Source organism: Mchenga conophoros, linkage group LG20 (assembly GCF_057382185.1).
Source record: "Mchenga conophoros isolate Kocher_MC1m ecotype Shallow Benthic linkage group LG20, M_conophoros_male_GT1.1, whole genome shotgun sequence".
Taxonomy (NCBI): Eukaryota; Metazoa; Chordata; class Actinopteri; order Cichliformes; family Cichlidae; genus Mchenga; species Mchenga conophoros.
In genome coordinates this window covers 12,177,749-12,203,510 of record NC_140545.1, presented here as the reverse complement: position 1 = coordinate 12,203,510, position 25,762 = coordinate 12,177,749, and positions in this window count along the sequence as shown.

Sequence of the window (25,762 nt, the reverse complement as noted above, 5' to 3'; positions counted from 1 at the left end):
TATTTATGAAGATGATGCACTCACCTGCACTCATGATTTATTTGAAGCTTTTTTGGGTAGAAACCTTTAAAAAAAAATGCTGCCAATTTAAATATTATAGACTAACATTTAATAGAAGATATAAGCTGTAGAATTTAAATTATTATTTTTATCAGGTAATTTGGTTAAAAAGAGACTTCACTTTTTCATCTGCATACACTTTTTTTGGGGTGGGGGTAAAATATATCATCAAGGATACTGTTTCCTATCTGGACAAACACTTGAAGCCAGCCTTTCAACCCTCTGAGCTACAGACACATTTTAATAGGTGCACACAGCACTATGAGGGACATTCACAATCCCTCTTCTCAAGTGCAGCTTTCACATCAGCAGAATGAAATCCTTTTGAGTCGGGTGATCTTTGGTGATTACCTTTGAAGTTCACGGAAAAATTTTTTTTTAAATTAGGGTCGGCAAAAGCAAAATTGCTTCAAAATGCTCAAACTTGTCGAGTGAAAAGAAATAGAAATTCTAACATTTGTATTTCCTTAACATGCCTGTGAAACATAAAAACTGATCAAACAGAATCAGCAGCTCTTTTCCTAATGTAGAAGACGTGTCAGGTGTGGTCCTGGTTTCTTTAATACCTTGCTGTTTATCAGAGCTGTGCACACCATGAAGTTTATCACAAACATATCTGACGGCTGCTTTTTTTGGCACAGCTGATAGACTTTCTTTCAGCTAAATGACCTGTTGGAGTCGTGGTTCAATAAGTCGTCTGTTTGTGAGAAGAGTCAATTTCATCAAGCAGCAGCTCATTAGCTGACTGGCTGGTTAACTGTCTCAGTAACGGAGCCAAACTCCTCCTTGAGCAGTTTGAACACGTTGTCCGAGAACTCGTCTCTCGGCCTGCCCGTGCCGTTCAGCTGCACCGGCAGGAGGTCGGGGTGGTGTGGGATGTAAGAGGACGGGCAGTGCAGCTTATTTAGAGTAAACCAGAAGGTGTCCGGATCCACCTGGATTAAGTGTCGGAACACACTGTGCAGGAAAGGGAAAAAACATGGGAACAGGATTAGCTCTGAGCTGTGTGTTCACTTTGCACGTAATATCTATTGTATGGAAAACACCTTCCTATAATCCAAAGTGACAGACTGAACGAGTTTTGCTGACTTTAACATGCAAACCAACAGTTTAACTATAAGCTCATTAACTCAACACTGCTTTTCTCTTCAGCTTTGTTTTTTAAATCACCTCCAAGCAGGAAAATACTTAAATATATTAAAGCGTGTGTTTTTACTTGTGGCTGCTATGTTGCTACCCAAACACTTAGATCAATAATTCAGAATGATGTGAGTTATTAAAGGTTGCTTGCATACTGCGTTTTTGCCAGTGTGATGGTGAAACGAGTTCCCTTTCAGATTCGTACACACAGTATTGGGAGATCACGGCCCTACATGTCCTGAAGACACTTCTATTCTATTCAAAAGTCTTATATTACAGGTAATATACTTTAAAGTAAGGCAACTGACCTGTGATGATATGCCACATATAAACTTGTCATCACAGTCATTCCTCACTGTTTATGCTCTTTACCTGGCTAGGAAGACTTTTGCCAAGTTTGCTAGCTATTGCTAGTTAGCTCTGTTGTGTGCCAACCTGACGTTAGCTTAACTGCTCCTGTTGGTTTTAGCCACCACCGCTGAACTACATCTGCGTATTTCTGGGAGTTACCTTCTCAAGGGACAAAATTAGTGAGGGTGATATTTAAATAAAGCCCAAAAACTGATTTACTAAAGATTGCAGCAAAGGGTTAAAAGTCTTATATTACAGGTAATATACTTTAAAGTCATGAATACTGGTGTCTGCAATATTTATAAACTCGGCAGCCACTTGGTTCGACATTAAATACAATTATCTAATCATCCAATTAGTATTTCAGTATGTATGTTCAAACTAGGCATCAGAATGGGGAAGAAATGTGGTTTTAGTGACTTGAATGTCGTATGATTGTATTTCATAAAATGCTGATCTACAGGGATTCTTCCAACAGAACCATCCTTAAGGTTTATATAGATGGTCTAATAAAGAGAAAATACCCTGTGTGCTGCAGTTCTCTTGATGCAAATGTCTTGTTGATGCCAGAAGTTAGACGTCTTTACGGACCTTCTCCACTGTATAGTGACTGATTCTGCAGAAAGTTGGCAACCTGCACACTATGTGCCCAGCATCCATTCACCCCACGCTGTGATTTTACATGGCTTACCACTTCGTGGCTGAGATGCTGTTGTCTGCATGTTTAATTCTTGATTTTATAAGCCTGTGGCCATTGAAGTGATTGGAACTCCTGAATTCTGCTGAGATATTTGAATATTACAGCCAGAATTTGGAATTCAATGTGTACTGGTCAAGTCAAGTTGGCTTTATTGTCACTTCAACCATATACAGTTAGTACACAGTGAAGCGAAACAACGTTCCTCCAGGACCAAGGTGCTACATGCAACATAAATTTACAACATCAAAGTACCTAAGTTTGATGTACCGCTGCAATATAAAGTCAGATGGCGTTAACTTATTGCCTTCCTAAAAAAAAACAACAATAGTTTGATTTGCTGGCCCTACAATGTATGGCCTTTATATTAAACATTTGCTATTAGCAGTAATACAGTTGTTGTCAAATCAACTAAGACTGAAAACTCTGAGATCTGCACTTTAACTATTCATAGGATTAACTAGCATTCAAAGTATCAGGAACAAAACACTATTAGTTATTACTGATTAATAGTTAAACACTCCAAATGTGCTTCATCAGAGCTGTGTGTTGTGGTTTGATTAGAAACAGACTGAAGATTCATTTGCAGGGCCATGTGAGCGCAGATTTGAAAAAAACTAAACAAGAAAAAAAACAACAACTTGTCTTTTATAAAAATATCAGACCATACTAAATTATTATCAGGCAGGACATGCTAGAATTTCAATACCCAAAGAAAAGTACCGCCTTGCACATAGTACAAATTCAGGCTTCACAAACATCGAGGTCTGCTTCAGCTGAGAAAACCAAACACAGGACATTTTTACTATATTTTATTCATATAAAAATCTGATTTTTTTTTTTACTTTTATCCAGAAATTACAACAGAAATCGACTTGTAAAAGAAAATAAAAAAGAATAAAATTCAACAAAGCCAAGTTAATTTCACGGATTAATCACAGCAGCAGAATACAGTTTGAGCTCGGTGCCTGGTCTTCGGGTGGATCACTCCCTGTAAATATGTTACTCATAAAACTCCAGGAGCACACAGGTGGATGCTGGGGTGGTGGATGGGCTGAAACAGCACGCAGTGGTGCAGTAGGTTGTGAGGAAAGTGGGGCACATTACATACTATCACCTTTGAAGATATGATACTGGTTCCAAAAATATGGGGTAAAGATAAGGAGGAGGGAAAGAAGAGGAACTAGGAAAAAGATGAAAGAGTATAAAAAGTAGACCAAGCCTGGACTTTACCTCTGCTAACTCCTAATGAGCTCAGTAAAAGTGCTGAGGTGGTTCAGGTGGAGAATTTCACAGCAGGCTGTTTGCACATCCCTGGATTTCCAGGAGATCCACTCTTCCTCGCATTAAGGAGTGGATGTATGTGGGAAAAGGGGGCGCCTCTTTTTCCTCTACACTTCCCTCCACCTTTATGTCTTGAGTCTATTGGTGGCCCAGCTCCCTGTGTTCTCCTTTCCTCCCATTCACCTGGTGCGCCTTTCGTAACCTTGCCAGCTCCTGCTCCCTCCATCCACTCTTTCATCTTCCTCCTCCTATCTCACTCACACTCTGTATCTCTCTCTTTCACCATCCTTCCCAGCAGACATTTAGCAACTCCCTGAGCTGCAAACTGGGCTGCCTTTCAAGCCTCATTTCAAAACATGTCTCTCTCCCTCTCTGCTTACTCTATTTGCCAATTCAACCCACACTCGGCTTCAACCAGGCCTGCTCGCTGTGTGTCAAGAATAAAAGCAGCAGTGCACATTTCAGAGTTAAATGGGATTATTTAGCAGCTGCTTTTATCCCCTTTCTTCCTCCCTTTCTGGGGCTACACTCTTGGCCTGTAGTCTTTTGTGGAATCAAGGTGTTCGGATAGAAGGAGAGGAATGACAAATACTAAAGAGGAAAGGGCCTGGTGCTGGTAAATTTTGCAGTAAATGAGTAACAGGGTGGAATTGGAGCTGAAGCTGGAGCTGAAACATATTATTTGTTTCAGTCAATGTGTGTTTCTGTCTTTCTCTCTCTGTGACTAAGGCTTGGTAATTGGCTTGCTGCAGGCGTCCCAGAGGTAAGCTGTAGCCAAATCGGTATTCACATGAGTGAGGCTGCAGCCGCTGACTGTTTCTCTGTTGCTCCTTCATATTCCTTCCATCTCCCAACACCAAATCTCTCCCCTGTCAGATAGAAAGGAGGACAGCGTCAAGTGCCAGCAACGAAAATCAAGCACAGGATTGATAAAGGAAAAAAATTGTCTCCTTCTTTGATGGGAAAAATAAGACCTTTGCTTTTTAGCATGGGTACATCTTAATAATAAAGCAACATGGGCATCATGGCTTAGCGGTCAGCACTGTTGCCTCGCAGCAAGATGCCCTGGGTATAAAACAAGAACAGGTCCTGATTTTGTGGTGTTTATGTGCTCTCCGTGTGATTCTGTGTGTCCAGGAGTTCTGGTTTGTCCAGCCATCAAATAGTGTGCTAGGCTAATGTTGTCCATTTTGGCAAAAATTCAAAAGGAAAACTCAAATTTCTAAATCTCAAGAGATTAATTTCCTCATAAAAAACAAGGTTTAAAAAGACAGGAGAGGTTACGCTTCCACTGCTTTACCCCTCTGAGAGGTTGCCTGAGATAGTACTAACCAGCAATGGAGTACAAGATAAGCAGAAAATCCTTCAGTGACCTTTAAAGCTGTTGTTTTTTTAAGGCCATACAATGTATTGACACAGACAGGAAGCATGTAAATATAGATAGAGATTGTATTTATTAATCCTACTGGGAATTTTTAAACAATCTATAACAGCTTGTGCCCAGTGTTCTGTTAGTGGTTGTGTGTAGAAACTCTAGAACTAAAGACCTTGAATCTAACCGAGGCTAGAAGTCTGCCCGTGGCTGAGAGTCAAGAAAAAGAGCCTGACTTCAGCTATGACATGTGAGAGCTGAGCCCGGCGTCACGCTTCTTCACAGCAGACAGAGCCTTGCTTTGGCAACCAAATGAGCTGAAATGCTCACCGCCCAATTTATTAGATAACGCCGCAACTGCTCATTAGTGCAAATATCTGCTCAACCAATCATGTGACAGCAACATTCGCAACGCAGCTAGAAACTGTCAACAGAAAAACAAGGCCACAGTAGCAAACTCCAAATATTAAATTGAAAATTGTGGGAAAACTATTCCAGCTAGCCTAACAGATCTCCATTCCTCCTTCTGCAATATACAGAAGGTAGGGTGAGGAAAACAGTGAATCCATGGATTAGTTGTGCCATCTAAGAGGCTAGCAGTGTTGCTGTGATGGTGGGGGATATTTTCCATGACTTTATGTCCCTTAAAACTAATTCACCATTCTTTAAAATCTATTGCTGGCCATGATCATTCACTTAACAGCACAACCAACACATCTTCTTTATGATTCTTTATGATGTTCCTTTGAACAAAAACATATTTGAAATAATCTCCAAGTCTTCTCGAGCTGGTTCCACTAAAAACATGTTAATGACCATTCACTGTACTCGAGCAGCCTTAACACTTATCAGATGTCAAGCCTGTAGATTAATAACATGAACGGTCATCTGACAATCTGCAGCTTTAGCGTGATGCCAACACAGACCAGCACCTTCTTAAACTTGCTCCTAGGAGTAACTGGGACACAATTACCCTCAGATCTCAGGCTGTGAGACATTTTCGGACCGTCTTGCACACACAGCATGCTTAAGATCTCACCAGAGATTTTCAATTATCAGGTCAAGAGACTATAAGAGCTAATCCAAAAGCTTCAGCTTGCATATCTTAAAGTAGTTCAAGGTATTTTTTATTTATTTATTTTTTTTTACCACAGAACACCCCAAGAAGTCCCATGTCCTGATATGTAAAAGCTGTTTTGGAGGCACTGACGAGCCCTGCAGCTAGCATGGCTAAAATCCAATCAGGCTCATTTTGTTTCCATCTCACACTTGGAATAATTTCAGCTAATAATACTGTCCAGTACAAATGACAACATGAATGATGTCCTGCAGTGTCTTTCAAAATTGTGTGCACTCTTCCAACTTTAAGAAAAATAAACATTATGAATTTACATCAATTGGATTAATTAAAATGCCACACGTGCATAAAGAAATTATTTTATTTAGTGTTGAACAAACAGTCTAACATGTCTAACCAAAACTTACACTATCTTGACTGTTGCCCAAATGCATTTTGGCTCCTTTGTTAGGTGTAGTCTTACTGTGTTTAAATACAGAAGCATCAGAGCCAGTATATGCAAACACTGCTCACAGTTTTTACACTAAAACCATCAAACAACTGTGAGCAGTAGTTATCATTTCATCGTAACAGTTTCCACTATCAAGCACAGGAACAGTGATTAAGTATGCCTGCACTTTTATGGGTTAATAATTCCATCAGTTTTGACAAGATCTCCAATGCTGAAACAGAGCACCAAGCCATGACAGAGCCTCCACCGTGTTTTACAGACAGCTTTAGACCCTCACAGCCATCACTACACTACATTCCAACCTGTGCCAAATTTTTGGCTAATAGCAGAATTTTGCATAGTACCGCATATAAGATCTGATGACGACGATATAATAAAGACCAAAAAGAAGGAATTACCCATAGGGCCCAGAACATAAAAGTACATATACTGACTTCTAAGCAAGTTAGTTCATGAGAAGCAAATTACCTTTGTGACAGAGGATAAAGTGAATGCTGCCAAAATTGGACCTTTTTTTCAAATTACGGTCTGCTGTTATATACATTTGGCAGCTCTGCCAGGGCAGAAAGAGACAGCAGGAGGTAATCACAGTAACGGAGCTTTGCCTTCTAACTGAGAGACCAATATAGTTTATTCTCTGCAAGTCAGTGTAAGAAACCCCCGCCTTTCAGGTAAAGCTAACAAATCCTCATCACACTGTATTTGAGTTCAGGTATGTATACTTTAATGACATTTTTAATCTGTGAAATTATTCACTTTACAGGTGTGTACACCAAAACCATTAAACCTACAGAAACTTGCAGTTATTCTTTTTCCTCTCAGAGAAACAGTTTAGATTTGCAGTCAGTACAGTCTGTACTCTGATTTTGTTTGAAATACAGAGTTAATGTCAAACCAAGAGGCCAGTGAGGCATTTTAAACCAAACTGTCAGCTATATGATTCCAGTGATAGTGGTGTAACTGTGGTTGTAAAACTCTATTTGTATGGATTTTATTTATTAAGAAATTAGCAATCAGATTTTTTTTTCTCCTGATACCCGCTCCCTTGTTATTCCACGACAAAATAAGCAGATAAATGATCTGGAGTTTTTCATTATTTCATGACAATTTATAAGAGTTGAACTTCCATTTCAGAGAATACTCAAAATGCAGTCCGAAGAGTTAATGATCTAAGTGAGAGAGAGAGATAGCAGAGTGTTTATGGACTTAACAAATTAACAATTTAATGCATCCTTTAAATACTGTACACTTATGTAAAACACAGTGACAAGATGAGCAACACTAAAAGGACTGGGAAATCCTGGAGGGTGACTAAAGTGGATACTCACAGAAATCTTTTCTTGGTGAAGAAAAACCTTACAAAAAACGTACAAGTCAAGAAGTCACTAGAGGGGATAGACATATTGATGTGACAGCCGAATTGTTTTCCCTCTGTACTGTGAAGTACAGATGGCTGACTCAGTCACCCAAACTAAACCCAGCTAAGCAGGTTTGTCACCCTATGAAGACAAGACTGAAGGCTAAGTATCCACAGCGAGCAGCAGTAAATGATGTCAGAGCATCTATAGTGAGGAACCGAAGTTTGGTGATCCTTGATGGCTACAAGCTTCAGGTAACCACTGATTAAAAAGCATTAAAAGTATTAAAAATAATCTTACAAGGTTTAAAATTATTTTATCTTGTACAGTTTGGAGCCTGTAGGGAGGCTTTGTAAGAAATATTTATGGGCCTGACTATGTGCAGCGCTTCAGCTGCTGAACTGCACAGTTTAATTGCAATTCTCTGTGAGGTTGTGTATCACAAGAAAGACCCCGTTCTTATCAAATATTCCACATGATCAGTTTTTAATATTAACCGAGGATCACTCGCTGTGGCTTTAACAGCTTCACGTGTGGTATTTTAAAGACAATCTGAGAAAATATCTGTAGATCATGTTGCTAAGTTACAAGTTCTCAATATAGAATTAGAACAATGTTTTAACATCTTTTAAGTTGCTAAAATAATATACCAGTGACATGCTAAGTGCTCTGACGTCCGCTGATCAAACAGTGCACTTTCACTGTTACTGCAGACGGGTACAGATGGCCTCTCTGCCGGTTTACTTAATGACTTTTCTCACCTTTTAATTGCAGCTCATTTAAAAGTAGAAAGAGTAAAAGCACAGACTCTGACTGAAGAGCCCTGCATGGTGAGAGGTTAGAATGTTAACGCTTACTAACAATAATTCTGCCTGTCCAGGCATTTATTCTCAAAATTGCCCACTCCCACTTAATACCACGTTGTCACAGTCTGGCTGAGGCAGACTGTATGTGTTTGCAAGAGAGGACTCAAACGCAGACCAAAAACTGAACGTGACGTGGATTTAACAAAAAACAAGCCATTTAAGCATCTCAAACACACAACATGTATCGTGCCTGTTTATCTGCACACTGCACTGTACGAGAGAGTTTGCTGTACAGAAAGCTATTTTAAAGGAACAGTTTCTTACAAAATGAAACAATTGTCTTTACACTGCAGTCCTTGTCACTGTTAGATGTAACGCTGGCTCTGGAAAGGCTGCAGACAGCTCTGTCACCTTTGTGACATGTGGTGTCACCAGCTGCTAACTTTTCATCTGTCAGCGATGAACCTCAGTGGGAGGGTGTGACATTCGTGATGTTCACTCTGTCACTCAGTTCACCTCCACACTGCGCAGGTGACCAGCCTGGGGCCACCACCATTGAAAATCAAATCCCAGTTTTGTAGAATGAAACTTGTTTTTATAATGCTTAAAAAAAATAAAATGAGCATTTCATTTCCAGTTTAAGTATCCAGACTACCCTGTCACTTGGACCCCATCAGCCAACTGTAGATTAAAAAAACAAGAAAAAAATCCCCAAACTTCAAAATTCACATCCCTCCTTCTTACTTAACTGTGCATCCAGTTTAGGGTCATGCAGTGTTGAAGGCTCTTCCCAGATGTCACAGGGTGAAAGGCAGGGTATACCCTGGACAGATCACCAGCCTCTCACAGGGCTAACATGAAGAGACACACACTCGCATTCACACCGACCAGTCTAGCCTCCACACTGAAAGGCACCACCTGGCCGACAGGTTCCAACCAGGAGTCTTCTCTGTTAGGTGACGGATTGTAACATGTCACATTAGGAGTGAGATCATCTCAGTACTCCTCGGACACACAAATGACAGGATGAATACTAAAGGGCACGCGCGCGCACACACACACACACACACACACTGAACAGCTTTGGAAAATTAGAGCAATCCTCAGCCATTATGTTGTGACAGGGACATCAGCGCCTAATGAACTTAATGACTGATGAAAAATCACACAAGCAGCTCATAATTGCATAATTGGTAATGTAATGGCAGAAGCCTGCAGGCCTTGAATATTTTCAACATGCTAATGGAAGTATGTTGAGCACAAAGTAAACAAAAACAACAACTTCTCTGATCTTATCAATTAAACGGCCTCCTTCGCTGTCACCTCATGATTCGCTGATTGAACAATCACGTTTCTCAGTTGGGTATAAGAAGAGCTGCTTGCAGTCGTAGCTGTGTGTGCAGTTTGGACCTGAGCAGCATCCTGCTGGCACAGCTGGCTGTGGTCCGTATCATCAAAGTCATGGTTAACATATGTTGAATGACAGAGCTGCCACAGTGAAGAGGCATTTTTAGTAATAACATCACCGTCATGCATTTAGGATGTCAAACTGTTTCACAGTTTAAGGTTTGTATAATAAAACAGAGATGCCCTGATTTATGCTGGGACACCAATGGTTGGTTTTCATTGTTATATGAGACTGCCACCTGGTGGTGAAGGAGCTTCAGCTTCAGTTAAATATTACAGCTGGAAAGAGGTAATCTATCTTCACTGTGGTTTTACATAAATGGGCTTCATGTTGCACCAATCTCCATAAAGTGAGGCGTCATACTAAGAATAGTTGTCTTGCTCTGATTTGTCCATGTTGTGGCTGCTTTGATCATTGCCAGAGCCCAGGTACAGTTCTACAGGATGATGCACTATGTTGTGTCTTGGTGAAACTGTGCTGTTTGTGAGCACTGTGTCTCTATTCTCTTACCCAGATCCAGTCTCTGGCACAGTGAGCCCAGCCCCTGCAATACAGCCAGCTGCAGTTTGTAGGCCAGGGTGTGTGTGTAGACAGGCCCAGCCTTGGCGCTGATTGGAGCCTGCCGTGCCAGAGAGGCGCTCAGCTTGGGCAGAACCTCTTTAGAAACCCTCCTCCTCACAAAGTCCCCACATGTTTCACCCAGCACGCACAGCACCTGGCATGTAATGCACAAAAATGTAATGTACAAAAGCAGCAAGCTGTCAAAATTCAATAAAACCTTCCCATTGTATCCTCCTGGATGAATTGTAGTAGGGGAGACCGGGGATAGTTGTAACATTTTTGACATTTCTGTCTGTAAATTGAAGCTCTTTTAAGGTAGTGGATTCAAAATGTAATGCAAAGTATTTACATGTCTCTGCTATTAAATAGTGCAGTTATTTTCTCTGCAGCACAATTACCCATTGCATGGTATAGTCTCAAACACGAAGAGTGAAATGTTACAATTAACCCCATAGTCTGGGTTAGTTGTAACATATCCTGGGGTGAAATGTAACACAATGAAATAAGGGTACTAACAAAACATTAACATGTAATCTTTGTTTATTCAACACATGAATGCACTTACATCCATTTATGTAGCTCTGTGTGTGTGTGACAGAATGCAGAAATCTAGCTTTTGAACATATCCCAACCCCCCAAAAAAGACAAATTATGGAATTTTCTGCAACTGAATATTTCCTTAATTTTGGTTGGTCTTCCTTGAGTTTGGCCTCATTGGCTCAGTGGGCATTATAACCTACAACTCTTGCACCAATTTTGAACACAACAATGAAGCTGAAAAAATGTAGTTGTTCACCAGCATCGCAATTCCATTACTTTTTATCATGGCTTACCTTGGTGTGGTTTGCAAAGTGCTTCAGAAAGATGAGGAAATCTGTTTCTTGCACCCATCCTGACTTATTTCCACTACCAGTACTTCCTACTGGTCCATCTCTGACACAGAGGTCTGCATAATGTATGTGTGGGAACACAAACAGTGGAGGAATTGTGTTGCCAATGGCATTACCGCATATACAAATGCGACCAGTGAACCTCTCTCTGCTGATGTCGTTGTCCCAACTTGTTTAATATAAGTTAAAGTAATAGTGTGGTAAGTTGTAACATCTGCATTATTGTTACAACTAACCCAGACTGTTGCTGTTACAACTGACCCAGACTCCTATAGCCATGAACTCGCTAACATTACAGGCAACGGCTAAAACATTAGCACTAAAGACCTACACAGAATATATCCCCATAGACATACAAATAACATAATTTAAGTTTGATGAGTTTAACTGCAAAGCAGATAATGCTATTACAAATTGAAATAAAGTAGAAAAACTTACTTTTTGGCATACAAATTACTTTTTTTCATGTTAAATTGTCTGTGTTTGACAAAATGTGCTGATTTTTCACATGTGATAGCAGAACTGAATTGGGCATGCACAGGATGAGTCACATCATTTGAAACTTAGCCCTGATTGGAGAAATTGGAAGTGTTACAACTGACCCACGTTACAACTATCCCCGGTCTCCCCTATTTACAAAACTTGGATATATCCAAAAGCTGCATGTTGCTGATGAAACAATTTCCCAGCAGCAGCTCTGAGTGAATAAATGACTGTTTACAGACTTAATGTGTCTGTATTTGTCAGTTCATCAATAAAAATATGAATAACAAATTTAAAAATATTCCAGCTGATGACAGGAGCTGACGAGTAGCCTAATTTACACCGACAAGTTGAATCAGCTGACACTTGCACCAAAGATCACAAAAAACTATCAGCTTCATTTATCACAAAGTCCTACTTTGTGATTCTCTGAGACAGTTTGAAAAGCAGCCTCTAAGAAGGCATCCACACAGTGATCTTTCTGTGCTGATAGAAGAAATGTTAGTTTAAAGAGTCTTCACATTACAACCCAAAAAAGAAAATAATAGAACTATTTCTGAATGAAATAAGCCTGTTGTTGGGCAGCATCTTTCATTCTTTCACTACTAAGAGTTTAAAACTAAAGACGACTTGAATAATTTTGACTCACTTAATGAAAAGAGAGGTTTGTTTTATTTACCCTGAAGGCTCTGAGGACTGCTAATGGGTCATCAGCTGTGAGTCTCTGCAGGAGTGCTGGCCAGCAATGAAATGCTGGTTACACCAGTTTAGCAGTGAGGTTCAGATTTCTATGAATCTTAATTACAATGATCCATCTCCTCTACACTCTGAATCTAATATCACCACCACTACAACCTATAGCTTATATTCCACTGGCCCTTAGACAGACCTATTACCTTGGTCTTCAGTGTTATAATCATCCTCTATTCCAATGCTCTCTGCCAGTTCTTTCTGTTTGCAGTAATTCAGCAGGAATTGGCGAATGCTGAGGTCTTCCTGGTCACTGGAGCGTTGCCTGTAGCTGTCAGACTTACTGGTCCTGCTACAAGTGGAAGGAAACCACCTCGCTAAAGGAAAAACAAGACAACAATATGAACATAGGTTTGGTTACAATAAAATAAGTCAGCTGATCAAATCAGTGTGACACAGACACTGATGTTTTTTGGAAAGAGCCATTAGTGACATTTAATTTACACATTTTTACTGTGAGGGCTTGTAAAACTGCAAACACCTATAGTGCCGCTGTATAAGTATTATTATGAATATTAATTCTACAGCAGAAAACAACTCAGCATTTAAACCATCACGATGTATTAAATGTTTCCAAAGATACTGATAATTTGATAACGAGCAAATTATACATCCTGAAATGTACCCCTTGGTAGAAACTTTGAAAGGCACTGCAGAAAACATAAAGTTAAGCAACATTAAAAAAATTTGGCAGAGCATGCCACAAGTTACATTTTCTTCCTTGTCCTCTTTGACTCCCAGCATATGTGAGACTCAAGCTGACATCACTGTTGAAATCTTACCCAGTGCCTTCATGAGCGCGTGCAGCACGGAGCAGAAAAGAGCAGCTGTGCGCTCGTAGCTGAGATCCAGAGCCGTCAGCACATCCTGAACGATGTCCCCGACCAGCGGCAGCAGGCTGCAGTCAGAGTGAGTCAACATAACTGTCAACACCCGTGGAGCCTGGGCAACAAGACAGGATTATAATGAAGTACAGTACAAGCTCAGGGCAGCACAAAGCAGACAAAGGAGGAAATCAGGTAAACCCTCCAGCAGTCATTTCTGTGTCCATTTTGGGTTAAAAACACAACTACCTGTGGATGCTGGCTGATTCTCTGAAGGTTGAGTGAAATGTCATTAAGCAGGTAGTCAGAGTTCTCATTGATCAGTTCCTTGAGGGAAGCGTATCCACAGGCCTTACTGATGTCCCACATGGAGCTCAGTCCCGCCTGGCTGACCAGCAGCGTCTCCTCACCAGCTTTCTCCAGCACAGGATACAGCGAGGTCATCAACAAGGGATGGAAATCGCGGCCCAGCGCCTGAGCACAGCAGGTGATGCCCTCGAGTTGGATGGATAGCTGCCAGATGTTGGTGTTGAGCTGGTGGATCGTGGATGTTGATGATGAAGGAATCACTTGGAGAGAGCTTGTATTTGAGTTGCCGGCATCACTGTTGGATATGGAGAGGAGTCTGGATGGACTGAGCAGCTACGCAAGGAGACAAAAACACATGTTAATGCACTGCTTTCTAACCACTTTTGCACATGTACTGCAGACCTGAGGTTTTCTAGATATTATCCATGCACGTGAGAACGCAAATGTCTGACACAGTTAGATCAGACATTAAACAGCTTTTAGCCTTCCTGCAAAAACAAAAACCACACAGGCTGTTATAAAATGCTCATCCTACGCACTCATATGTAAAGTGTTAAAATCAATGTGTGGCCCACCTGACACTAAGAGACAAACTTGAATACAAGAGCAGTAATAATAATAATAATAATAATAATAATGACTGAATTTTAAAAAGTTTCAATTTGTTCAGTAGCCCATTGAATGGCAGAAATTAGGTTTTCTTTTCGGAAGTAAGTAAAAGGAAAAAACAAACATGAGTACGAACTTCTCTGTGAACGTACCCTGAATGATGATATGTGATGAGCTTGAACTTGATTGGCTAACAGAAACTAATTTAGCTAGCTTAGGAACATGTAGTGTGGCAAGATAGATGCACTTAAACGTTTTAGGTAATTTAAGCCAAATTGACACCAAATTTCAACTTTGTGAGCTGACAGTTTCGGGATTTCTGTGTTTTAGATTACAAAAATAAAAGAAAAAGATCTACAGATTCAGGTTTTTACTTACCTGTGGTTTGGTCGTCACTATGGACATCACTGGCATTGATTTAATACACCCCCCAATCTTTACCGAGTACCATACATTGCCTCACATCACAGTTCTTGTGTTTCCTTTTCAAAAATTTTGTTGTGCTCAGAGAAATCAAATATATCAAATTTGCATGGCTTTCTTCGGCCTGTCAGGTGGCGCAGAGAACCCTGGCCAGCCCCTGGCAGCCTGAACCACAGACGGGCACCGGTTTGGTTCTCACTCAGTCGCTCATGCTGTAGGTTCTCCCTGATAGGGGGATTTCTGGGTTGTCTTCCCCCCTAAGGAATCCCAATTTTTTTTCTTTTCTTTTTTTGGGTGCTGGGGCCCTGTGTTTATGAAGCTGGGATTCGTGGGACGTCTTTCTTGTCATGGCTACCAAGAAAAACATCAGCTTGGGGGAGAGCGTAGCGCTAAGCACACACTCATTCATGGATCATCACATTGCCATTAGCAGTCCACACACCAGTGAAGATGAAGAAGACAACACTACTTAGGTGTCTTTTCATTTCATTGTTCACTCTGAAAACTACACTGTTACTCTAGAACTGCTTGATGCACCAAACCAAAGTTTTCAGCCACAGCTTATGATCCAACATCTGTGTTCTCAAATGTATTTCCTCAGATTGAAGCTGGCTGGGTGAAAGAAAACAACTTGCCCTATCTCTTTCTTCTTCTTCTTCTTTTTTTTATAATCCCCACATTATTGCTCGCTCATTTTCTTCTGCTTAACCAAAACAAGTGGCAGCAACCTAAGCAGGGTATTTCAGTCAAATTCTCCCCTCTAACTTTATGTAATCTTTAGCTGATACAGGAAATACAAAGCAGTTGAGTCAACTGGCATTTCCAAAAGTACCCATGCCCACTTCAAAGCTATAATTTTCGACATTGCTGCATAATCTGTCCACTATACTAGAGCTGCTATTCCTACTGTTTTATTTCATGATCGCAGATGTTAAAAGTCAAGATCATAAGTATTCTAACCAAGTTCATCATGTAGATTATTAAGTGAATTACTGGGCACATGCATACTTCATGGACATTGAACAAACCCCAGTATTTTTCATAAAGCTCCACTCCAGGAAAAATAGCAGGCAACAAGATTCACTTTTTACATACTGTCAGATTTGTTCTGGCAGTTTTCAGGATCCATAAAGATTCACCTTAGTCATCTATTTCTTTCTTTCTTTGGGATTATAGTGATATTTTCAATAGAGAAGTATGTATACAGCCATCTTAACTATTAACTGTAGATCACAACTGAAGACAGCAGCGATGATTGATGTACAAGTAATTGGATTTCAAACAGCAGTAAATATATTCCAGTGTCTTTGAAGTCCTTTATGCTCTCCTGTCTTTACATTGTCACTTCAGAGTTAAACTGAGTACACAAAGCATTCAGATATTAATCAGAATATTGTATTCAACAAAATAAAATGCTTTATATTTATACTTATAACTTATACCTACTACTTATAACAACATATGCAACATTGTACTTGATTCCATATGTTTACCTGTGCTGTACATGTTTCTGTCTTTAAAATAATGCCACTTGCTGTTTGTTTGATTTACTAGAGAAATGAAAGACAGCAAATGAATATCAAGTTATTACAAAGGCTGCGTCATCAATTTGGGGTAATATATTTTATTCTTTTAACCTCCTAGGACCTGGCGTCCACATATGTGGACATCACATTTTGGGTTATTTAGACCAAAATACTTAATTTTGCTCTACAAGGGCCTGATATCCACTTACGAGGACATTATACTGCCACTGTTCTATCAAAACTTTAAACGAATATCCTGATATGTGGCTCTCATTATTCTTAGAAACAAAAATCAGGTAAAAAAAAAAAAATCTGGTTGTTTTTACATTCATCGGGTCCCAATCAGCCTATATCAAAGAGAAATTAAAAATGCATGCCGTGGAAGAGTTCGGGTCTTAGGAAGTTAAGATGACCCTCGTCCAGGTCACGCTGCTTATAGGCATTTTCATAACAAGATAGAGCTGGAGTCATTTAACCTCTATAGAACCATGCTGTTGTTCAGGAAGCAAGTTTCATTTCAGCTGTCTTGTTGGGATTAGTCGGGCGTGTGAAGCATAATAACCAAGTTTTCATATTTATATTTCTGAACCAGGAGAGCAGCAACAAGTGTCTATAAGGTATAATTCTGTAATGGGAAGGCTTTAGGACCCAGGGGACCCAAAGGAGGGTATAAAAGAGGAAATAGCAGCAGGTGCTCTTCTTCACTCTCTTGCACTGACAAGCTGCTGTGAAGGTGAAGCTCCTGAGATGATTGAGTAGCCATTCACACATACTGGGGTTATGTCTTTACAGCAGAAAATTAAGGTACAGGCAGTTTTTCTTTTAGTGTTTTGTTTTTTTTTTATTTGTTGAAAGGTATTTGATGTTTATTGTATTTTATGTTTTTAGAAGTGATTTTAGAAGACCACAAGCAAGTTGTGCAGCAAACATAGTAGTTAGCTGGAGGTATGTTCATTTAATGTATTTGACATTAAAACAGGATATTAATGCACTGCAATGTAATTTATATTGTATTGCCTCCTGCAGGACAGGCTGCACATGTGAATTGGTCACAGTTTTTTCCTCTTTCTCCTTTTCGTTGCATTTTTCTCCCAGGTTAGTTTTAGAGTAGGGTCACCTTTTAAAACTGTTTTTTTTTTTTATTCTGGGTTTGTTTTTCTTTACTGGGCTGGTGCAATATTAGTCGGGCTAAGTGCAGTCCCTGAGCTGGTCTCACAGAGGTGCTCTGTGTGGATTTGCTGTGATTACGTTTTGTTAAGAGTGATTGTAGTGCTACCAATTATTACCTGTAGCAATAATTGAAGCGAGTCCTTTGTCTCCCAGGAAAGTGCCCACTCTTCACCACCGAAAACGGAATGGGGAAAAAATTAAGTTCCCCTCAAAGACAAAGCATAACAAAACGTGTCTTAATTTCTCCCACAGTCAAAGCACATGCCTGTTTGCTTGATGACTCATTTGGAAAACTCCAAAACACAAACTTAACAATGTGGTGTATGCTGTACAGTGCAGCGAGGAATGCCCAGAACTCTACATTGGAGAGACCAAAAAGCCACTTCACAAGCGCATGGCACAACATAGAAAAGCCACCTCCACGGGACAAGACTCAGCGGTCCATCTGCATCTAAAGGACAAAGGTCACTCTTTCGAGGATGCCAGTGTTCACATTTTGGACAGAGAGGACAGATGGTTTGAAAGAGGAGTGAAAGAAGCCATTTATGTCCACTGTGAGCGACCATCTTTGAACAGAGGCGGTGGTTTACGATACAAACTGTCTGTCATCTATAATCCAGTTTTGAGATCCCTTCCCAGACGCTTTAACACCCACTCACACCCTGGGCCATCTGACCTCAGGAAATCACATGATAGGGTGGGGCCAGGTGTCCCAATGTGCTCACCCAAATCCCTGGCTGATTGTGACCCACACCCGCTTTCACACCTTGGCTCATGTGATTAGGTAGAGGATCATCAGGGGGTCCTTTGTCCCTCCTTTGGGGGGATACTCCCCCCACTGTTCCCCGTGTATACCGCTTGAAGTATGCACACATTAAACACACACAGCGAGCGAGCAAGAGAGAGCCCGAGCGTGCACTTTAAATATAGGAATTTTGTATTGCTTCTACTAGCCCGTCATGTAGCGCAAGGTAATAACAGGCGGGCTCTTAGCAGAGTCAAAACAGAGATTTCATAGGTTTGATCCCTCGGTGTGCCTATATCTGTAACTTCTCTGCTAAGGGGAACCTGGGTGCGCTAAACTTCCGGGAACCCGACCATTTAACCAGTAAAGTAAATATTGCAAAAAAGATAATTAGATTACTGTTACTTTCCTGTAAGCATGCTGCGTTACTGTGTTGCTAAACCGTGATTTTGTTTGCGAGAGTGTCTCATGACAATGACGTAAACGAGTGCCACGTTCGTGGCAACAGCTGTGTGCAGATCAACAACGGATAATATATCGAGTGCGGGAGAGAGTATGACAGCGTTTAAAGTGTGGAAGTACTGACCTTAGTTTTTAACTAAGTAACTAATTACTTTTAAAAATAATTAATCAGTAAAGTAACGCAATTACTTTTTGGGGGAAGTAATCAGTAATTAGTTACTGATCAAGTAACCTGTCCAACACTGGTCATGTTAGCACATTACCTTCAACAGGTGGTGAGGCTGAATAAAGAGGCACACACTCGTTTCACTGCAGGGTCCCTTCATTCGTCACATAATCCATGTCGGGCAAAGTGTAAATCCCGAGGCTAAAAACACTTTTTTAAATTGCAATTTAAAAAATGGGTTTTGAAATGAGGTTTTTCAAAAACATTTTTAAAATCACTTTTTTAAAAATTGGAATTCAAAAAGGAATTTACAAATTTATTCTACAATTTATTACTTAATTACAGAATTCTTTATTTCGATGCGTGTGGCTCTTGTGGTCCTCCATAAAGGTAAGGGAAATATTTTCACTATAATTATTATATAATTATTAGCTTAAAAAAAATCCAGACTTTACAAAGGGAAATAAGGTCCAGCTACAGTGGGGCAAAAAAGTATTTAGCCAGCCACCGATTGTGCAAGTTCCCCCACTTAAAATGATGACAGAGGTCAGTAATTTGCACCAGAGGTACACTTCAACTGTGAGAGACAGAATGTGAAAAAAAAAATCCATGAATCCACATGGTAGGATTTGTAAAGAATTTATTCGTAAATCAGGGTGGAAAATAAGTATTGCACAAGACTTGCAGGAAGTTTCAGAAAGGTTTACGCTTCTTGATCTGTTGGATTGTTGAAAGGGCAGGTCGGAGGTATACGTACTGTAGATGTCTTTCTTTGGTCACCTCAAACAAGGAGAATCTCTGGCTCTCACAGACCTGTAACGTCTTCTGTAAGAAGCTTTTCTGTCCCCCACTCGTTACCTGTATGAATGGCACCTGTTTGAACTCATCATCTGTATAAAAGACACCTGTCCACAGCCTCAAACAGTCAGACTCCAAACTCCGCCATGGCCAAGACCAAAGAGCTTTCGAAGGACACCAGGAAAAGTATTGTAGACCTGCACCAGACTGGGAAGAGTGAATCTACAATAGGCAAGCAGCTTGGTGTGAAAAAATCAACTGTGGGAGCAATCATCAGAAAATGGAAGACATACAAGACCACTGATAATCTCCCTCGATCTGGGGCTCCACGCAAGATCTCATCCCGTGGGGTCAAAATGATCATGAGAACGGTGAGCAAAGATCCCAGAACCACACGGGGGGACCTGGTGAATGACCTGCAGAGAGCTGGGACCAAAGTAACAAAGGTCACCATCAGTAACACACTACAACGGCAGGGAATCAAATCCCGCAGTGCCAGACGTGTTCCGCTGCTGAAGCCAGTGCATGTCCAGGCCCGTCTGAAGTTTGCCAGAGAGCACGTGGATGATACAGCAGAGGATTGGGAGAATGTCATGTGGTCAGATGAAACCAAAGTAGAACTTTTTGGTATAAACTCAACTCGTCGTGTTTGGAGGAAGAAGAATACTGAGTTGCATCCCAAGAACACCATACCTACTGTGAAGCATGGGGGTGGAAACATCATGCTATGGGGCTGTTTTTCTGCCAAGGGGACAGGACGACTGATCCGTGTTAAGGACAGAATGAATGGGGCCATGTATCGTGAGATTTTGAGCCACAACCTCCTTCCAGTATTTAGTATTTAGTATTTATTTATTTATTGTCATTGTCAAGAACAATGAAATTGCGTTTGGGGCTTCCATACAACCCAAAAAAAAGAAGAAAATAATAAATACCCCTTAAAACCCAAGTGTACATATTTAACCCAGTGTGACTCCAATGCAATAAGACAATCCTTAGCAATAATGTTCGTAGAAATTCAGACAAAGACCTGAGAAACATGACAAAATACAACAATGCAACCCATTCAATATTATTGTACTGTGAGATATGATATCAGATATGATAGTTATCTATTTAAGAAAGAGGGGGGGGCAGGAGGGGAAAGAGAATAAAGATATGATGCACCAATGCAGACCAGTTCATTGCTATTAAGAAGTTGGATATGGTTATTGTCCATCAGTGAGAACTTTGAAGATGAAACGAGGCTGGGTCTTCCAACATGACAATGATCCAAAACACACCGCCCGGGCAACAAAGGAGTGGCTCCGTAAGAAGCATTTGAAAGTCCTGGAGTGGCCTAGCCAGTCTCCAGACCTCAACCCCATAGAAAATCTGTGGCGGGAGTTGAAAGTCCGTGTTGCTCGGCGACAGCCCCAAAACATCACTGCTCTCGAGAAGATCTGCATGGAGGAATGGGCCAAAATACCAGCTACTGTGTGTGCAAACCTGGTAAAGACCTATAGTAAACGTTTGACCTCTGTTATTGCCAACAAAGGTTATGTTACAAAGTATTGAGTTGTATTTTTGTTATTGACCAAATACTTATTTTCCACCGTGATTTACGAATAAATTCTTTACAAATCCTACCATGTGAATTCATGGATTTTTTTTTTTCACATTCTGTCTCTCACAGTTGAAGTGTACCTCTGGTGCAAATTACTGACCTCTGTCATCATTTTAGGTGGGGGAACTTGCACAATCGGTGGCTGACTAAATACTTTTTTGCCCCACTGTAAGTAGAATTCACAGTATTCTTGGCTATGTGGTATGAATTCTAACCAATCAGACTTCCTGTGCTGTGTTTTAACTGGGCCGCACAAGACAGACTCTTAGCGGAATTTCCGCAGAGGCACAGAAATAACGTGGTTCACAAGACTTTATTTCAATAAAGCACAGAATTGTCAAAAAAACAAAAAGTGTCCTCTCTAAACTAAGGTTTTCGCAATAAAACAACGAAACAAGGACGATAACCGAGAACTTTTGTAGAGTTATGAAACAACAATAATCTGCTACAAAGGCTAGAAAAGAAAAGCTGAGATTTAAGAAAAATGCTCCCTTAATCTCATTTTTAAAATATTAGGATATACACTGTAGAGAAAGCTCCTTCCTTGTTGGCTACAATCATCACTTCATTTAAAAATAAAGAACTACACAGTGAACAAAGTTTGCTTAATCAAAAAAATGACTGCATAGACTTGTAGTCAGTCATTTGACAAAGTTTTGCAACCTCAAGTTGCCAAAAAACTACTGTAGGTTGTTCCCTGTCACAGCAGGTAGCTCTGCATGTTTGATTTGGAAGAGTTTTACACTCAGTGTCCTTCTGACATAACCCCAAAGTTATCTGCTGCTGGAATCCAACTAGCAATTCTTTATTAAGCAGACACGTTAACCACTACATCTCTGGAGGCATACAACAAAGCTGGGAAGATTTAGTGAGTTTCATTCACTATCGTGTGTAACAGTGAACCCAGAAGAATCTCTCTGCTGGGCTCAAAGCTCGTAGAGCCATCTCAAATCAGCAAAGGCCTTTAGTGTGACCATGTCTGATTTTCATAAGAATTTTAAGGTTTGTAAATTGGTTAAGTTTGGACATACATGATCGCTGTGAAATTTAAGCTCAATGTATAAAATACTTTTAAAGATTTAAAAAACAAATTCTCCATCAATCCACTTAAATCAAAGGTAAAAGCCTGAAAAAGAAAATAAATTCTTAGTTACAACATTTGATGTGTTGTTATTCCACTGTTTTAAATTTAAAAAAAAAACAAACATTTTAAATGAGTTGCAATTGAAATCTTATGTTATTGACATTTTATTGACATTGGCCAAGCTTTTTTTATTGTGGTTTTGGGTGACAAAATTTGTGTTATATTTGAGTTCTTTATCCATTCATTCATCCCTGTCATTATTATCAGTTTTCCACGTTATTTTTTTAGCGCTTTTACTGCACAAAGGCCTAATTCACATCTGAGATAAATCATTTCAAATTACTGAAGTTGAGAGGAATGCACTACAAAAGCAACTGATCTTTAAACCGTGCTTCTTTCTCTCATAGAGATGCAAAGAAAATGTGAGTAAGAGAAGTAAGGAGACCTGTTAGTAGTGATGCCCGCTCAAAGCTGACGCTCCGGCTTGTGCGTCCAAAAAAAACAACAACACACTGTATTCTGTGGTTTATAAGGAAATAAATCATTCGTGGGGTTTGATCATTCCACTGATCATTTTATTGAGAGATATGGAGCCAGCGAGGAAGGGAGGAGGTGGTTGATTTTAGTCATTCGAGTGGGTTTGCTAGGTTTCTGTTCTTGTTGTTTGCTTTTTGTTTTGTGTGGGGGGCTTTTTTTTTATCTGTAAATGTGAAAATGTAAAATGTTTTAACAAAACAAAAATCTGCTTTTCATAGTACAAATATCATTTAAAAACTTTAGAAAGACTTCCATTTGACTCTTTAAATTTTAATAAAAATAAAATATATATTTTATTTTAAAAAAAAAAATCTTAAAATGTTATTCAACAAAATGTGCAGCAATTTAATGTGTTTAGTCTTTTTAGGTGATAGCCTGTGGGACCTGCATCTCTACCGACTTGCATTGCAGTGTATCTGCACTCCAGCTTCTTCTGTTTTAAATTAATAAAACCAAACAGGTTAATCCTAAATGCAGCATGTTTTTACTTTACAAGTTCATAAGCATTTTCCGTTTCCCCTGGTCAAAAATATGTATAAGAAAATTGGCCTAATATAATCTTATTTATAAACATACCTGTCTCATGATTAATTGTATAAGTACATGGAGGCAGGACCTCACAGCAGAACCATATTCCATAATGTGTATCATATGTATCTTTCATCTATTGTATTTACCAACATCAAGTAGTCACAAGCAAAGAAAGACCACACCATGACACATGTTTAAATAAGAAAAGTTTATAGTTTAAATTTATTAATGAAACAAATAGACATATTTTTTCCCCCATTTTCAAAGCAAGACAAGCGTGACCCAATATTAGACAGAATTGGGAACTCCAGTGGAGTGGTCACTGGTCAGTCATAATGAAGCCATTTAATTTTTAGATTCAAGCTGTTCTTCATATTTGTGGCCACTAGATGTCACCAGAGATCACTGTGTTGAACGTTGAAGTAATGAGCGGCTTTTTTAAACACAAGCTTCGCTTGGCCATGATGCTACAAACACCAGAGGGTGCTGTTATTCCAACCCCATCAAACTGGATCACTAATGCTCTCTGCAGTGCAGCCAAGGAAAAGGCAACAAAAGACAACAAATCGAGTTTTCTCTGGCACAGGGGAGTATCATGACCATCACCATTAACATTTTTATTTCATCTGTAGTCTACTATCTGCACAGGATGTGCAGGATGAAACCGGAGACTATAATGAACCACACCAGGTTTTATAACTGAGAAAGAGACGTATAATGAGGTGAAAAAAGAAGAGCAAGATTACAGCCAAAGCATTTATGACAGACTGACATGTACTATGGCCAAGGTCTCATACCAAGCAGGAGGCAGGGCTTTTGATCTCAGGCTTGGATTTAAAAGTGCCTGAGAGCAGAGATTCCTAAGCAAGGAGGTGACTGTTTGAGACTCCTACAGGTGAGCAAGATCTTTATATAAACATTAGCATATGAAGTGAAAACTGATTTTTGAACATTTGGCAATCTCCTGTGTAGAATATTACATCAGTTAGTGGTAATAATCAAACAGATTTGCACACAAATCTCAAAATTATGATCAAGATTATGACCTAAAAGTCTTTTATGGACACTTGATATTGTGTTATATACACCAAGACAACTCTCTCTGAACTCGCTGTTTCAGAGCACAGTGAACCTGTACAGGGAAGCAGTGAGTGAGCAGTGATTCCAGTAGATCAGTCTCTGAAAGGAAGGAGAAGTTTTCACATGGAGTCCAACGGTACCCCCAGCGTGCAATACGACCGCTGGAATGAGGAAAATATCAATATGAACGTGGAGGCTTCACAGCCTGTTCTGCGAAGGTGAGACTTGAAATGATGCATGACATTAAAGTTGCATATTTCCTAGTGGTATAGAGAAGCAAAGCTACAATGCACTGAATAGAAACAGAACTACACACATGAGATAAAACATAAAAATATAATGTATAGGTTTGATGGGGGGCATTGCAAATTCAGTTTCAAATTCAGCATTATACAAAAAATATACCCACAAGTATTGTTTTAACCTTTTAAGCCTGGACCACTAAATAATTGATTCTTCCTCCCTTTCTCTGCCATTCACAGGATCTACAACAGAATGTGCACCGGCAACATTGGAATAGCAGTGAAGGTTGCAGGAGCTGTAGCTGCACTGGTGACTGTTTACATTATAGGATACGTGACTGGATACCACATCCATCGATGCCCGTAGAATGAAGGAAGCCATCACAAGATAAAAGTGCATGGACAAACCATGAATTTATACAATGCTACATTAACAGTGAAAATCTTTGTGTTGAACAGAATTCAAATCAACTCTGTAGCTCTCAGCTGTATTTTAAAATGCAATTGTGTCTGAATGTTTCTTGCCAAATTCATTCATTCAAAGGAAATTCACTCTTAACTGACATCAAGCACTGACAGCATTTTCTGAACTCTAGACAGCCTTTTCCTTTTTTGCTGCACACTGATTTCATTAGGCTTTCCAGCCCGTAATTAGTTTTCCAGCATTATGTAGCAAAGACATACTGATTTGTACATTCAACGGTATTAGCAGCTCCTAGATGAGTGTTCCACTTTTCAGAAATGCATCTAAACACAATCATCAGTTAAACTGTGCAGGACTGGCTGATTGCACAGCTTCTTAAAAAGGAGTGACTGCAGCAGTTGACTTGTTATAGTTTGTGAAACACTCTCCACAAACATTCACCAGCAACTACACAGGAATTTAATGTCCCAGTTATTAGTGCATTACAATTATCTTAAAAAGCAGAAAAAGCAGCAATGATGAATTATCCTTATTATG